Below are 13719 nucleotides of genomic sequence, written 5' to 3' on the forward strand. Positions count from 1 at the left end.
AGGCAGTTAAAAGGAAGCATGCTAACCATCTATTTCCTTTCCTTATTGACTGATGAGGCCAGGAGGACCTCAAAACCATGTGCTGAAGACAGAAAGTCGCCTGGGTCCCTAAATGACTATGTGGAGCAGAGTCCCACCCCCAACTCCACTGAGAAACTTGGAATTATGATGTAAGCAAGACATAAGTAATTGATGATGTTAAACTACTAAAAATTTAAGGATTATTTGTTGCAGCAGCTAGGATTACTTATCCTATGGTTTACTAAAGAGGTTTTGGATATGTATACTCAACTTTCTACTACTGACATTCCTATAATTATTGCTATGCTTTTAATGTAAGTATACTTGTTTTCAGCTTTTAAACACAAATGTAAACATCTCTATTTAGAATTCACATTATTAAAATTGTGTCAGTTATGCCAACAAAGACACAAAATGTGTAGAAAAATCCCTTCAATGACACAAGAGTAGCCCCAAACAGCAGTGATAAGGGAGCCCAATCAGCCCCATAAAAACACTAACTAGCACTGCAGATCAGGGGAAGAATTCTAGACTTCAGTAAGTAGACAGGGTTTAGGGTAAGCTACAGCACATCACTTTCAACTAGCACACTCAGTACAAACAAGGCCAAGAAATCACTGCATATGGATTTCATGATGAGCTTGGGGTTCAAGGAGGGGCTCAAAAACTTGTCTGTTGAAAACACAAATGAACAAATAATACAAGAATGGATGACAGGCTTTTCACAGAAATATTTTACAGAGATCAAAGACCTGACAATCCAAGTGCATTGCTGAGTTATGTCTATGTGATCTTGAACAATTTATTTAACCTCTTTAAGCCTAGGTTTCTTATCTATGAAATGGGGGTGATAATGGAATATATATATCTCATGGGGCTGCTGTAAGATTAAATGAAATCTAATACATAAAGAACCTAGCACAGTATCAGGCCCACAGTAAGTGAGTGGTAAAAATGTTAGCTGTCATCATCTGGTTCTTGTGAGAGCCCCACTGCTAAGTTGGTTCACCTCAGTTTCATCACTTGAATGATGGGGATAAAGATGCCTGACCCACTTATTGTGTGGATCTCATGAGATAATGGATGTGACACTTGTCTTATGACAAGGTTACTGTGACATGGTACCCTGTGCTGGTGAATGACAGCAAGGTCCCACAAGCTTCCATTAAAAGCTACTGGAGCTGGAACATTTTCACAAAGCCTGTTTATCTTGTGACCAAAGAACTCACCCTAGGAGATGATGGCTGGTCTGTGACTAAGTGCAAAACTAACTGGTTTAAAAAGAAGCAAATGGATGACTCATATACAGAATAAAATCCATGTTCTCTCTTACCATTTGAATCAACTGTCCCTGAGCTATTAAAGCTGATGAGACTTTATTTTTCCAGTGAAAAGCTTTAAGATTACCTACACAATGGTACTAACATTTTTAGTAGCATCTATTTAAGAAAAAATTAGCACTAGAAGAATTTTGATAAACTAGTTGATAGAGACTAATATTAAGGGAAGAGAGGAGTGTCTCACAGGTAGACTCATACTAGCTACCCATTAATCATTCACTAGGGATGGCAACACAGAACAAATGATGCCAAAAGTTTCCAGTGACAAAATAAAGAAATAAACACCCTGCACAATCCATTCCAAAAAACTCTTACCTGACAGGTTGTAAATCAAAACCATCAACTCCAAAGGAATCTATTCTGATAGGCTTCATCAGCTCCTCTACCATGGGCAGATCTAAGAGGGGAGAAAAGTTAAAACAGCAACCAAAAATGTTATGTAAACTGCTTAATTTAAGGTCTACTACCACCAAAATTACACTGTCTCTGATTGACACATTAATAAAATGGCACATATAATAATCCCAGTTTCCCACCGTAACCTCCTTGTACAAGAAAATCTTCTTAGGTATTTATATTTGAATTATATATCTATATATTTTCTCTCCCTCCCCCTACACACATCAAATATATGAATATGGGTGTATACACACACACACACACACACACAATATGTATTTAGTTGACCCCAAATACTGCTCTCTATTTAAAAAATAACTGTAGCATAAGTTCATGGAAAAGCATAAATAATGTGAAAATACTTAAGAGATTTCTTAATTTTGGAAGACATACTATAGGAGGAACTGAAATTTTACCCTATGTTCAGCTCTAACTTTATAGTCAAACCAATGATTCCTAGATTCCATTTAAACAAACCCTATAAATTCACAGATTGAGAAACAATCACTACGGTAAATTGAATTTAAATTACACCACACTGGAAACTGTTCAGAGAGGGTCTCAAAGGAAGCAGCTTTTACCACATTCCGTGGTAGATATGCTTTTGAGGACCCTTCATCTTCTTGAGGATGCTTTTTCACTGAGCTCTCGGTATTTCCCCCTGCATCACTCTCAGTTCCTTGCTCATCTGCATCTTCCCAAGAAACGGCTACATGACAATACATCTGATGCAGAGCTTCAATGTCACAGCTGCTCTGTCCATAAGAAACATCAGTTGAAATACATGTAATCTCTAGCATGACCACACAAATACATGAAAATATAAAACACCGTTATCCCTTAATCTACCAGAAATGGTGAACAAGGCTGTGGGACAGTATGTGATAAAGACAGGGTGAAATATAAACTTGCTAGTATGTGGCACAGCCCATCATCATGAAATCACAGCGGGCTCAGTAACCCCTGTAAGCAAGCAGAGATGTGTCCTGATGTGGTCATTGTAAGATCTCACTCTGCTAGTTACTGTCTCTTACTACCATCAGTAACCAACCTCTGCACTGGATAAAACTACTCCTAAATTTCTCAAACTGACAAAATTTTGTAAGGACCACTCTCTCCTCTGCCTCTCTTTCTCTCTTTGCCTCCCAATGCCACCAGGCATCTCGTCTTCTGTGTTTCTTCCTTTGAAATTCAATCCTCTAACTTTGCCATCCAATATGTGTTCCAATATCCTGTGTTAAAGCTGCTGTAACAAAAAAAGTAATTTCCTAGGGGCCAAATCCAGCCTTTAAATTTCTTCAACTGTTTTAATTTTCTTCACCCTGTGAGACATCTGAAATGGCCCTTTCCCTGGGAACTGTTTCTTCCATACAGCGCCTTCCTCTCCCCACCACTCTGATGGATACTTCTCTATCTTTTATGGTACATTGCTCATCTCAGGACTCCATCTTTAACCCTCTTTTTTAAAAAGCTCTCTTTGTAGGGAGGAGGGCTGGATAATTTCATCAAGACTCTTCACTTAATTATCACCCATATGCATGTGATTTACAAATCTATGTCTTTTGTCCTTAATTCTTTTCTGAATATTAAATTTCCAAATAGACATTCAGACTGTTCTATAAGTAAATCACATCTAACACAACCTCAAATGAATTAATTATATTCCCCAACAAAACCAGTTCTACTCCCAGGATCTGCTGTTTTAGCCGTGGCATGATTACTCACCCAGTCATCCACAAGAGAAAACCTGATATCACTGTTCACTCTTCCATCCCTATTAAACTCCTCCCCTTCCCACCGAGAAACAAACTCTGGAAAAAAGAACTCAAAGGACCTAATGACAATAATGATCTAAGATTTTGATAAGTCTTTTCTTAACTCATTTTGTACCTTTCATTAATAACAGTGGAATTCTCAAAGTTAGAGAAAAGAATAAAAGTGTCATAGAAGGATGGGAAAAAAGAAGAGCAGGGTGACCAATCTCCTTTTCTCCTGGTATCCATGACTAAGTAATTAATACCTAAAAATTAAACAGTATATACAGCCTCCTCTTCCTCTACATAATCTGTGAGTTGCATAGTATAAAATTCTGAGGGACTATTTTCAACTCTATACTTAAGATGTAGCCAAGTACTACATGTGACTGTGTAAGAATGCCATACAACAGGCTATCTTTCTACCTAATGCTTCAGGTTGTAATAGAGGAGAACAAATCTGACACCATATTGGATCTGTTCTGAGTTTTAACCACTGTGCCCTGTTTTCTAGGCTTAGTCTTCCCAGCTCTGCACCTTTTGTGAAACAATGTTGCCTTTAGCCTGAAATCTACAGGAGAGCCTATTCTTGGGGCTCTGACCTTTAAGGATGTTAGCACTTCTGCACTTATGTAGAGATGGCAAGTTGCAAAATAGAGAATAACCTTTGTTTTGTTGGAGGTTTACAGGGACACACATGGATGGCTGCAAGAACAAAGAATTCCTCCATCAAGAAGTTTGCAACAATGAACCACACCCCCTCCCCTGTGGTTTTTGTTGTTGTTGTTGTTCTTTGTATAAAAGGAGTCCGTATTCTGGCTGGAGAAGGATGGCTCTCCAAGGTATTAGTTGGCCATCCTCTTGGTCTGCTGCCTTTCTAAATAAAATCACTTTTCCTTGCCCCAACACCTTGTCTCCAGATTTGCTGGCCTGTTTTGCAGTGAGCAGAATAGTTTGGACTCAGAAACAAGGTCACCACTGCTATTTGAAGCATGCCCAAAAAGGAATAGAGTTGCTTAAATAAATTAAAAACAAAAAAGTAGGGTATATCATCAGAGCAGAATCACTAATTAAGTGGCAGGGATATTCAGTAGGACTTTAGGGAAAAGATCTTGCCTGCCCCCTAAACCATTGATCAGACTCACAGTAGCCTGACTGAAGGACAGAATTGATTTTATGAACAAAAGAAAAAGGCACAATGTGTTTTCTCCTCTACAGAAATACCAGGGGGTGTAAGTATCACTTAGTCTGGATAAAATAAATGATCCCAATGGTAACTAGCAGAGCAGTACTGAACACTCAACCTAATTTAACAGGTGAGAGGTATCAGAAAGAAGGGGTTCTGGCATAAAGCAACAGCAGAGCAAACACGCAGAAATGCAAATGACCTAAAAGTCAGAAATTAGAAATGGAAGACAGAGAGGCATAAGGGGCTGCAACACAGCAGGAGAAAGGTATATTTCTCTTAATTTGAGTCATTAACCCAATGGATATTAAAAATAATCCCAGGGTCATGTATGTTAACTCTATTCATGTATTTTAGAGAGAGAAAAGTAAAGGGCTGATTTCTTGTCTTTTACATTAGAAAGAGAAAATACTGTGTCATTATTTTGTGTATTATTACAGGTCAAAAGCTTCCTATTTTTTTCCCACTTACAAGTTGAGAAGTGTCCAATTCTATTATGCAGTGGCAAGGGTCCCAATGTGTAGAATACTGTCACATCCAGTGACTGTGCCAGTCACACAGCCACAGCACAAAACAGCACCTGCCCATGAGACAGATGAAAACAAGCAAAAGGCTAGATCTGGCCCTCATTTTATAGTCATCAACTTTTTAAAGACAATAAAGCACAAGGAACTTCATGAGTCATATTAATAAAAAAGATAATCTTTGACAACATATCACCTAAACCAAGCCTGCTTAATCCCAGAAGACAAATGGTAAACAAACAAACAAACAAAAAAACAAACCACTGATCTTTTCAATTTTTAAACTAAGTTCATATACTGATTGAATATTTTTCAAGTGTATTTTTGAAATACTAGGTAAATTTAACAGGTTACAGCCAATAGGAATTTATATGCATGCCTTCAGTTTCTTTCACATAATCTGTACTATTAATAGAGGTTGATGCACATAATGAGAACCACACAACTGGCACTGTTTGTTGAATCTCAGCAATATACTAGGCAATATATGTTATCGCAGCTGATCATCCCACGGTCTCATTTTAGAGAAGAGGAAATAGGCTTAGAGGCATTAATTTTCCAATGTCACCCAGCTGCTAACTGGCAAGGCTGGGAATACAAATCCAAGGCCACAAAACAATAAACTCATACTGTACACTCTTCTAGTAAGTGACTCATCAAATTATTTTGGAATCAAGAACATTTAAGAAATAAGATTAAAAAAATTAGCATTATATAACTGCCCAGATCACCTTAACAGAATTTTTCTTTCAGTAATACATTTTTTTGACTTTTTAAAAAATTGAAGTATAGCCATTTTACAATGCTGTGTCAATTTCTGGTCTACAGCATATTTCAGTCATACACATACATACATATATTCATTTTCATATTCTCTTTCATTATAGGTTACTACAAGATACTGAATATTGTTCCCTGTGCTATACAGTAGAAACTTGTTGTTTATCTATTTTGTACATAGTAGTTAGTATCTGCAAATCTTGAACTTCCAAATTAAGTAATAGCATTTTTATTTCTGAGTTTTTCTTATAATCTATAGCAGTGGTTTTCATATTGAGTTTAACAAAATGATAGTTTTCAGAGAAAATCATGGGGTCCACAGATGTTTGATTGGAATTTCATTTTAAAACATAAAAACTGTAATAGAAATTAATCTACACACTCAGATGTGCCTTTTATGTAATTAATATTTTGAAGACCACCAGCATGGTAACTTGGTCTCCAGCTTTGTTTTCACGCATATCACAGAATCAAGTTCCTCTGGCCATCCTGTGCGTACATGAACCTCCCATAATGGTCACTGACTAGAAAAGCTGTAGCTCTGTTGGTCTTTTACAAGAACTCATATTTGCTCACTGAGAACAGTGTAAGCAGACTGACTATCACAGCACATACATGACATGTACTTAATCAGTGGTGAGACAGAGGAGAACTTGCCCAGCACACGTTTTCATCATGGCAGAATATTCAATTGGGTGGTAAAAAGTAAATGAGTGACGTGTCTTGATGGAAAATTTCTGCTGTAATTTATTAACTTTTATATTTACATTTTAAAATGGAAGTGGATAAAACTAGATGGTGATTCTTGGAATGGCAGTGATTAGAAATAAGAGATCTGAGTGGACTTTGTGCTTTTGATCATGTTTTGTTTTTTATCATCTGGTTGCTGGTTACATGGCTGTGTTCAGTATTTAAAATTCATCATCTGCACTATGATGATACATGAATTCTTCTACAAGCATATCACAGTTTGATTAAAAAATTTAAAAAACAAAATAAAATAAAAATAAAATGCAAGCAGATGTTCAGAGTTGGCTAGTGATTTATCACTTCTATTGATCTTTTTTTCAAGAGTCTGGATTGGTTTAGTTGACCAAACTAGTCAACTGGGACTTGCAAAGAAAGCTGAAAAGTTCCCATTTGCACCTATTTAAGGGATCAACCAAGAATATTTTTATATTATGCAACAAAAACAAAATATATAAACATACTGGAAGTCTGATGATATAAGAATATAACAAAATATCTGTAACTCCCAATTTTAACAGTAGTGGTCTGTTTTAATTGCTGTCACTAATTTTTAAAGTAAATGTCATGAATGTAAACATTTATATTTATACTGATAAAATATCATTTTTATCTGTAAAGAGAGTACTATCTAAGATTCCATTTGGAGATAAGGGTTCCACTGCTTTTTAAAAAAGTCTGAAAAGGCATTGTCTTAAAGACCTTTACAACCGTTGGTGAAGTCTGGATGGTCCTAGACATTTCAGAATTTGGGGATGTGAGCTAACTTTTTCCTATACAGAGAGAACTATGGAAAAGCCCAAAACAAAAGTCTCAATTCTTCTACACATGGCAAATTTAACTGAATACTCTGGGGGCACAGAAAATTAGTTAATATTCATCTGCAGTACTATACTTTGTACCAACAGCATTCATTCATTTTTTAAAAAGTATTTATTTAAAAACACACTTCACTGAGACTGCTAGCATTGTGTCACCATTAGCAAGTTCAGATTATTTACACAGAAAGAGGGAGAAAATGTGAAATGTAAAGTTTTATTGTTGACAGTTATTATGTATGTTATTATGTATTATATGTATTTCCCTAGAAATGAAGTCAACTAGTCACAGACTCTGACATACTTAGAGAACAGCTAGTTTCTCACTTTCACCCGTCCTTGTCGTTTCATTATCAGTCACACCCGGCGGGGCCTTCGGCTTAGCTGTTGCTTTGTCCTGCTCATCAAGGCTGACCTATGCAACAGAGTCTAATGAGCCAAGCAGCACTACTGGAATAACACAGAAGAAAAAAATATTAGGAATATAGAGAAGTCTGTATGGTTACATTAATAAAATATTTACATCATATGTAATCTGTATGAAAGAAAGATAAATATTTACATATAAAGACTACATAACCATATATCTAAGACAAGCATGATTTTCTTCTTATGCACAAGAGTAGGCTTACCTCAACATATATCTATGCTTATATACTGTTCTAATGTACATTTATATGGGAAAGGCAAAGGGCCTGAAAAAATTAACAAAATAGAAACATTCCCTCCCTTATTGATGTGTAAGTAGCCAATGAAAAACTATGTATTTAAGATGCATAACTTGTTGTTATGCATTCTTATTGCTGTATAGTTTCTACTGTGTAAAAATACCAATGGTGAGAATAGCTTTTACAAGCTCTACCTCAAAGGGCATTTGTATAAGAAGGTCAAGTTTAATAATTGCTGTTACGTTATTTGGAAAAATCTGTACTCTTGATATGCTTGACAAATTTTTATTTCACCAATTTAAAAAAATTTACATTATAGCTGGGTCTTAATTATCATCAACAGCTTTTAGGGTTTTGGCTTTCAAATATGGTCCTAATAGCTAAACTAGTGAATGCTGGAATAATACACCATTACTAATTTTCCTCAGTGAACTGTATTGTAGCACTAAGGAATCAAACAGCAAATAAGGGAAAGCATCTCTTTATAAACTTATTTCTGTTAGTAAATGAAAAAGAAATGAGAGAATTCAAAGACTAATAACACTTTTCAACCTCCAATAAATTGATGGAGGCATCAAATATCAATAGCTGCTAACATCATAAAAAGGAGACGAGACACTAGGTGACTATGAAATAACACACCACACTCTCACAGAGGATCAAATCAAGGCTAATCATGCCTCTGGATCCAGCTGCCAGTTTGAGGAAGTAAAAAGGATGGATGAATGTGCTAAATTGTACCATGTGTATGCAATCAGTCAAATCCAGAGTATGAAAAACAGATCAAACAGGTGTATTTCAAGAAAGATATAAAAAATAAATTTGTAGACCAAAACAGACTTACAAGGAACTCTTTTTGTAAATGGTCAGAATTAAACACTAGTACCTAGGGAGACATACTTGGGTAAGAGAATCATAAACAAAAGGAAGTGATTCCTGTAACAGTAACTTAGAGGAAAAGACTTATTTAAAGGAAGGGAAGGGGCTATGATTGAGTCAGAGCACATGGATGAGCTTCTGGGAGAGCTGGCAAATTTCTGTGTATTGGGCTTTGTGGTAGTTATAAGAATGTATTATCAATCAATATAAAAAAAACTGATTAAAAAATGGGCAAAAGATCTGAATAGATATTTTTCCAAAGAAGATAAACAGATGGCTAACAGGCTCCTAAAAAGACATTCAATTTTGCTAATCATCAGAAAAATACACATCATAACCACAATGAGATATTTTGTCACAGCTGTCAGAATGGCCATCATCAAAATATCTACAAATAACAAATGCTGGCAAGGATACAGAGAAAAGGGAACCCTAGTACACTGTTGATGGGAATGTAAACTGGTACAGCCACTACAGAAAACAGTATGGAAGTTATTTAAAAAAACTAAAAATAGAACTATCACAGACCCAGCAATGGAGGAGGAAGCTAGTGTGTCTACCTATATATGTGTCTAGCTAATGGAACCTGAGGCTAGTGTGTCTTTGTCTGTCTGTGTGTCTATCTAATGGAGGAGGAGGTGGCTAGTCTGTCTGTCTGTCTATCTATCTATCTGTATGTCTATCAATCTAACAGAGGCAGAGAAGGCTAGTGTCTATGTGTCTTTCAGTCTATCTATGCATCTGTTTAGCTAATAGAGGAGGAGGCTAGTGTGTCTATTTATCTACCTAACTGAGGAGGAGGAAGAGGCTACTGTGTCTGTCTGTCTTTATATCTATCTAATACAGGAAGAGAAGGAGGTTAGTATGTCTGTCTATCTACTTAATTGAGGAGGAGTAGGAGGCTAGTGTGTGTGTGTGTCTATCTGAGGAGGAGGAGGAGGCTCTTGTTTCTGTCTGTATGTGTGTGTGTGTGTCTGTCTGTCTGTCTGTGTCTGTCTGTATCTATCTATCTATCAATCTATCTATCTATCTATCTATCTATCTATCTATCTATCTATCTATCTATCTATCCTTCTATCTATCTACCTAATTGAGTAGGAGGAGGAGGCTAGTGTGTCTGTCTGTCTGTCTGTGTCTGTCTTTATAACTAACATAGGAAGAGGAAGAGGTTAGTCTGTCTGTCTAGCTATCTATCTAATGGAGAAGGAGAAGGCTAGTGTGTTTTTCTGCCTGTCTTTCTGTGTATCTATTTATCTAATAGAGGAGGAGGTTGGTGTGACTATCTATCTATATATGTCCCTATCTAATGGAGGAGGGTAGTGTGTCTCTCTGTCTATGTGTCTATGTATCTAATCGAGGAGGAGGCTAGTGTGTCTAGCTGTCTATCTATCTACATATGTGTCTATTTCTTAAGTCACCAGTTGGAGTTAGTAGAAGAACTGAAACTAAAAATTTGTGTCTTACAACATAAATCTCTAAACAGACTATATAATGCCAAGAAAAACTTAATCACTCTCAGAATATGTAACATCAGAAGCATGATTTTGTTACACTACTAATTATGATGCATTTGTATTTAATAACATTCTACTATTTCTAAGGCTTTGTTATTTCTTGAGACATAAGATGTCATTTAGAAATCTGATAAACATCTTAAAATCCTGTTTTCCTAATTCCTCTTAAAAGAAGCTACAAAAAAGGAGAAAAAGAAGGGATATGATATATCTCTCCCTGCAAAACGTTTTCTATCTCTAATATCCAACTATTTGATTCTATTTTCTAACAGTCATGAATTGGCTACAAGCACTTTATGAATGTAAAATGAATAATAACAAATTCATATTTTAATTTGGTTATGTTAATGTTTAATGTCTAAAACTTGAAATATTATATTGGGAAGAATTCCAGGTACACTATTCATTTATGTGTGCAATTTTGGAAAAGTTCATTAACTTCTATGATTTTCTGTTACTTCAACTATTGTATAAAAGATCACATTACAGTTTTTAATAAATAAGTTCATTAAGATAAATGAAAATGCACAACTCATTATAAGTGCTCAATAGTATTTTCTTCTCTCTTTCATGAGGTTGGATTGTAAATTTCCTTAGTAACTGTTAACGATGGTAGGCCAGTTTGAACTATTACATTAAAAGATTTTAATTTCACGTGATGGTGACTTATTTCACAAAACACTCAGCATGATATTAGTGCCTGCAACCTTTTCTGGCATGTAAACTATGCTCAATTATCTGTAGACTTCAGTCAATGATACATGAACCTAAAGATGTTAGCACATATCCTGACTTTTCTTTTTCTTTTTTTTTAATTGCTGAAATCATTCCCAAGGTCTGCATTAAAAAAGGTAGGATATCAGAATACTGTATTATATGCTGTGAAAGTAGAATCAAAATAGTCAACTGACCCAATCACAATAGCCTTTACTATGTTTCTGTCTTCAGATACGCCAGGTGTTGGGCTTAGAAGATTAAAAAATATCATAGTGAGGAATAAAGGAGGCTTCATCCATGATTAACCTGTCAGGCCTACATTTCCATAAATCACTAGTAATATATAATTTTATATAACATATAATGCACATATCATTATATAATAATTTGTATAGCTATTACTTACTAAATGCCTGCTGTTAACTTAGGCTGTGTGTTAAGCACTTTATTTTCACTGTTTCACACCTCTAAACTACTCATGCATAAGTACTACCATCCCATTTACAAATGACAAAACTGATGTACACAAAATAAAATTTTTCCCCAAATTTACATTAATAGTTACTGACAAATCCTGGATGTGAAGAGAATCTATAACACTAGCTTAGAGCAGCCATCATAACAAACTAGCAGCCAATCATCCCCATCATAGGCAGGGACAGAACTATCACCATTCACAGTGTATCATCTAACCAGAAAGTAAGTCAGAGAAGGAAACCAAGCATCTTTATAAAACTTTCTTGGAAGCCAAAGAGAGATGTTCTTCACTCACCACCCACTCTATTGGGACCTATCAATAGTCTCTAATTCAGTAAAGTATGTTTAAATATCTTAAGAAAGGAGACACTTACTGAAGTCATACAGCCACTGCTTGTGCATCAAGGGGTCCTTGATGGAAAAAATAGTGAAATCTCTGAGAGAATCACCACATATCCTGAACTGAACCCTGAACTGCTGCTGCCCAAATCATTGGTGAGGAGGGGAAACAGTGCTGAGAAGTGTCTGGCTCTTTAGAATGCCATGGTCCAACACTGGAAACAAGATCTAAGTCCTTCATACATGGAAATATAAGGTTTGGTGTGATAAATATGTTAAAAATGTGAAAAGGATGCAAGGAACTATATTCAATATCTTGTAGTAACCTATAATGACAAAGAATATGAAAGGAAATACATGAGTGTATATGTATGACTGAAATATTATGCTGTGCACCAGAGGTTGATGCAACACTGTAAACTGACTATGCACCAAAAAAAAAAAAAAGGTGAAAAGAAATATCTTATTTTTATATCCTTAGAGGAGATTAATAAAAATTGATTCAATATTTTATAACAGCTCAATTTGCAGTGATTTATGGTTAGTAAGAAAGACTAGTTCAAAAGCAGGGTCTACTAAAATTAAACTACGTATGTGAATAAAACTTACAGAAAACAGTCATTTTTGTTAGCCTTTTGATCAAATGAAAGAATCTCCAAATCTATGAAATATGAAGTAGGAAAATATGAATTTTAGAATGCCTTCTGATTTCATATAAACAAGTCTGGCTCCTTATTTTTATTCAAATGGAGATCAATAACCTTACTACTTATGAGTAATTACCACAGTGACACCATGACCAAGTTAAAAGGGCATGCAAAAGTAGATTACATTTTCCTTTCTAAATGTCTTTTTCTTCATGACTGCATCAGAAACTTCACATTTCACAGATCAACTGATATCCTTGTGTCCAGTGTGTATAAATGTGTTTCATCTCTTTTAATTTCATTTTCCAGAGAATGAAAATTCCTGACCTCTAACCAGAAATAATAGCATGTTATTTATTAGAGGCAGTGAGAAGATCCCACCAATATGCATGAATGCTATGAAACCAAATGGCTGAGAATTTGTTTTTAATCACAAAGAATTAGTAGTTATTTTTAAGCCTCATGGTAATTGAGGGCCAGGTTTAAATGCACTTACTATCATATCATTATAATAAAATAAAATTTAGAATAAATACCCTAAAGTACAGAAGGGAAAGCATATGAAGTGTTTTATAAATTCCTGCAAGTTCGTACACTTTTTGATGTACATATTCCCATTACATTTGATTTTTTAACCCCATTAACTCAAATATTGGTAGAAAAAAATATACATATTTATGAATTATAATCTCATCCAGAATGTCAACACTGCTTTGCAATCACCTATCTCTACTCTCTCTCTTTCTGGTATGCAAGAGAAGACAGATCTGTATAGAATTCTTCCTTTGGGTTCAACATCATCATTTCTTTATGCTCTTTCCCTTGATTTTTTTTTTCAGTCTCTCTCATTGGATCTATATGCAGAGTTTTCAATGTTTATGTTTCTTAGGATTCTGGAACTGGAACTCT

General features: G+C 35.3%; 1 long non-coding RNA gene across 1 annotated transcript in view; it reads right to left on the minus strand.

Annotated features, from left to right (window-relative positions):
• Nucleotides 1-5153: 5153 nt before the first annotated feature.
• The window catches only part of LOC116147425 (uncharacterized), a 52441-nt gene continuing 43875 nt past the window's right edge, over nt 5154-13719 (minus strand). The window contains exons 3-4 of the long non-coding RNA XR_010384985.1: nt 7874-8019; nt 5154-5280 (exon numbers count right to left, since the gene is read on the minus strand). This is a non-coding gene — a long non-coding RNA (uncharacterized LOC116147425). The remainder of the gene's footprint in view (nt 5281-7873; nt 8020-13719) is intronic.

Source organism: Camelus dromedarius, chromosome 18 (assembly GCF_036321535.1).
Source record: "Camelus dromedarius isolate mCamDro1 chromosome 18, mCamDro1.pat, whole genome shotgun sequence".
NCBI classification, from domain to species: Eukaryota; Metazoa; Chordata; class Mammalia; order Artiodactyla; family Camelidae; genus Camelus; species Camelus dromedarius.